Source organism: Meriones unguiculatus, chromosome 10 (assembly GCF_030254825.1).
Source record: "Meriones unguiculatus strain TT.TT164.6M chromosome 10, Bangor_MerUng_6.1, whole genome shotgun sequence".
Lineage (NCBI taxonomy): Eukaryota > Metazoa > Chordata > Mammalia > Rodentia > Muridae > Meriones > Meriones unguiculatus.
Window position 1 is genome coordinate 62,602,588 of NC_083358.1, and position 4,038 is coordinate 62,606,625.

At 42.1% G+C, this 4,038-nt stretch overlaps 1 pseudogene; it reads right to left on the minus strand.

Annotated features, from left to right (window-relative positions):
• Positions 1 to 337: 337 nt before the first annotated feature.
• LOC110560219 (eukaryotic translation initiation factor 3 subunit C-like) lies at positions 338 to 2,376 on the minus strand (annotated as a pseudogene).
• Positions 2,377 to 4,038: the final 1,662 nt, after the last annotated feature.

A 4,038-nucleotide genomic window follows, 5' to 3' on the forward strand; every position in this document is an offset into this window, starting at 1 on the left:
CCACTCTTGTCTTTTGAGAAAGGCTCTCTCTCATTCACAGACTTGAGCTTAAGGCTGCCTTGCTAGTAAGCCCTGAAATCCTCTTTTTTTTAATGTTCATAGCAGCTTTATTCATAATTGCCAGAAACTGGAAACAATCTAGATGTCCCTCAACTGAAAAATGGACAATGAAAATGTGGTTCATTTATACAATGGAGTATTACTTAGCTGTTAAAAACAATGACATCATGACATTCACAGGCAAATGTTAAGAGTTGGTCTCGTACTATGTGTTCAAATGTTGATTTCAGTACCTTGGAGATTCCTGCCTGCCACAGGTATTGTTATGAATGTTGAACTAGCTCCTGTAAACATGTGATGAGAAGGAATGTTCCTCAATAATCCCTGACTGACTGATTAAAAGGCCTAAACCCTGACAGGGCAGAAGTAGGCAGTTCACGAGCATGAGGTCATGGGCCTGACACCTGAAGGAGTGGAGAACATGAAGGTAGATATGGCAGAGGATGGTATAGGTATGGATTCAGTGTGTACGATCATTGGCATAGATGCATCTGCACAGTCTTAACATCAACACAGCTGAGTCCTCACCCTCATTTTCTGTCTAGTCTTGCTCAGACTTTGATGGCTCTCCAGGAGGAGTGATTACAAGGTTGGGCCTTGTAATCAAACTTGTAATAAGCTTGCAGGATGTACCTCAAGTAGATCCAGTAGATCTCCTCAATGGTACCTTTCTTCTTCGGGTACTGTTACATGTGCTCAATGATGGCACATACATCTACCTCATCCTTCAGGTGCTCCACATACTCTTGGGAATGAGGATCAGTATTTTGCACTATATTGGAAAATTCCTCATCTATACGCTCTACCAGAGTTAAGATGCAGCTATGAACACACAGTGGCTGATCAAAATTGTTTAAGTTCTCACTCTCTTCCAAAATGTTCTCTCCAACAAAGATGTTGAATGTGCAACCAAGATATCCATCAGTTCATTGATGCAGCCCGGGCACATCTGCCACATCTCTGGTTTCATGTATGTTGCCAGGTTAGTGTTGTAGTCATAGAGACAGGAAATGATATTGAACTTGATCTTGACAATGACACCTTCCCCCAGGTTGTTTTCATAAGCAATCTGAACCAGCAGCTGTAGCAACTCAATCTGTTCCCTTCTTGCCTCTGGTTTGTAGAATCTCATTCAGTTTCTTGTTGACCACAACATGCGTAATTTTGGTTCCCTTGGCAAACATTTTTGGTTCCTCTTTAACAAATTGGACACCACCTCGGACCCTTTCCCATTACCTGCCTTCATTATACTCTTCTTCCTCATCCAGGTACACAGACTTCCTATTGTGCTTCTTCTTGGCTTTGTCTTCTCAGTTGCTTTTTTGTCCTCCTCTGTAGTGGGTGACTTTTTAAGGAACTTTGAGGCCAGAACAATTTGTTTTCTTCCTCTTCTTGTTCTTCTTGTTCTTGCTCTTCTTGTTCTCATTCTTGTTCTTGTTCTTCTTCTTCTTCATTGTTGTCAGATGTGGAACTAGTACCCCATCTTCATCATCTTCAGAATCTTCAGAGTCCTCATCATCTTCCATCTTTTTATTTTTGAACTTTTGACCCTTCCTAGAAGATATTGTTTTCTTCTTCAAGAAAGCTACAGCACCGACTCCATCCTTATCTTCATCTGAAGACCCTTCTGAATCTTCCTCATTCCTTTCTGCATCTTCATCTGCACAATGCTCAGGGTTCTGCTTGTAATTTGTAATACGTGACTCAAAAATCTTAGTTGTATTTCCAGATCTTTTGGCACAAGGTACTTAGAGCGTTGGAGTTGTTTTTATTCATCTTCTTTGTTCCTTCTTTATCTTCTCAAAGCTCATTAATATAGCCCTCCGTGTCAGCCAGTATGTGGCTATAGAACCATGGGACGCCTTCCTTATCCACAACACTCTTGGTTTCCCTATATGCTTTTGCCAAGAGCTCAAACTCTTCTAGACACTTGGTGATATCTCAGATCTTCATGGCATTATGGATGGCTCATATAAGGTTGGTCAGCTCCTCAAACCTGTTGTCCTTGGTACTTTGAATATGCTACCTGTGCCATCCTCTGCCATATCCACCATCATGCTCTCCACTCCCTCTGGTATCAAGCCTGTGACCTCATGCTCATTGGGATCCTCTGGTTTTAGCTTCCCCAGCACTGATATTATAAGTGTGATAAGTGTGTGCTGCTGCCAACTTTTTATTTGGGTGCTAGAGATTGAACTTGAGTCCTGATGCTTAAATGACACTCAATTTATGGACAGAGCCATGTTCTCATTTGTTTCCTTCTGAGATTCTTACTTGCATCTGTGACTGGAAATCTGTGTAGTACCATGGCCTCATGATGAGGGCCGAACTCTAAGATCCCAGGACTGGGAAAAGATCCAGGCTGGTGAAACTTATGAGGGGCATTATTAAGAAGCAATCAATCTTCCTCTGGTGACATTTTGGCAGGCATGCACAGCTGCTGAGCATGAGCTTGGGGTGGGGTTAGTGCTGGGACACAGAATGTAGGCAGCCTGCCTCCTCTTGCAACTGGAGGGCGAGCTGTCTGGAGGAAAGAACTTTGCCTGACCCCAAAAAGTAGTGCTTGCAGCCTCAGACACCCGTGAGAATGTTCCCTGTGATGTTTATAAACTTTCCAAAGTTACTCTCATAGTTCTATGACCTTCTGTGGTGCCATAGTTAATGAGCTGCTGGGAGTCAGAAACACAACAATGGTGTTGAACTCTGACGCTGGGGCTTTACCATATACGGTTAGAGCCAATGCTCATTTGCTGGTGTGACATAGGCTACAGTCTCCCAGGCACCAGCTACAGGTCAGGTCAATCTCTTATTTCAGGGAGCTCAAGGCACCAAATTAACAAACAAGCCCAGAGAAGTCATTTTAAAGAAGCAATGCTAGCGAGTGACTGAAGTATATGGCCTCACCCCAACGCACAGCAAGATCATCTCATAAAATAGCTACAGTAATAGTAATTTTGACTCAATATCTCATTGTTGTTTTTAGTTTTTCCTGCTTCAATCTGTAATACCAAATGCTCTGTCAAAAATGGCTACTATGCCGTCTTTCCTTCCCCAGCTGCCACTCATTTAGAAGGAACTCATTTGCCTTTTTTCTTAACAACATTCTAATTCTTACCTTTCTAATAGTATTAGATGAATAAAAAGGAATAAAAATAAAATTTAATATATACATACGCATATATATAAATGCGTATTGCACACAGGTGGTACTTAATAGAGGCTGATTGGATGAATAAACTGAGGAATAGACCCCTTTGTTGATTAACAGATTACTGGTTTACCTGCAGTAGAACCTGACTCCTAAGTCAATTTTTAACTAAGTAAGAGCTGTGTTAAACCTAATGACTTGTACCCCAAAATGTCACAATGTATTTTTTCTAACAGACACTGCTTGAATCAGTCCAGAAATGCTAGCATGAATAAACTATTTGGAAAACTACAGAAACTTATATGTTGGGTGAAGAATATTATATAAATTAATAAATGGGTGCACTCATATGTCCTTACATTAACAGCATCCATTTTAGGGTGGAAAAGACATCTTGGTGGGTAAAAGTGCACACACACAAGCTTTGTGGCATGAATTCTGTATCTTTGAAGACTGTGTTTTTAAAAAAGCCAGCCATGGTGGCTCCTGTCCGTAATTCCAGCCCTCCTACTGTTGGATGAGAAGTGGAGGCAGAAGTATGTGCTAGAATCTTGAAGTCAGCTAGCCTACAGTGTGAAGCTCACGGGTCAACAGCCAGAGAGGCCCTGCTGCAACTGAAGTGTGTGTGTGTGTGTGTGTGTGTGTGTGAAGCCAGCTAGCCTACAGTATGAAGCTAGACAGCCAGAGAGGCTCTGCTGCAATTGAAGTGTGTGTGTGTGTGTGTGTGTGTGTGTGAAGCCAGCTAGAAGCTAGACAGCCAGAGAGGCCCTGCTGCAATTGAAGTGTGTGTGTGTGTGTGTGTGTGTGTGAAGCCAGCTAGAAGCTAGACA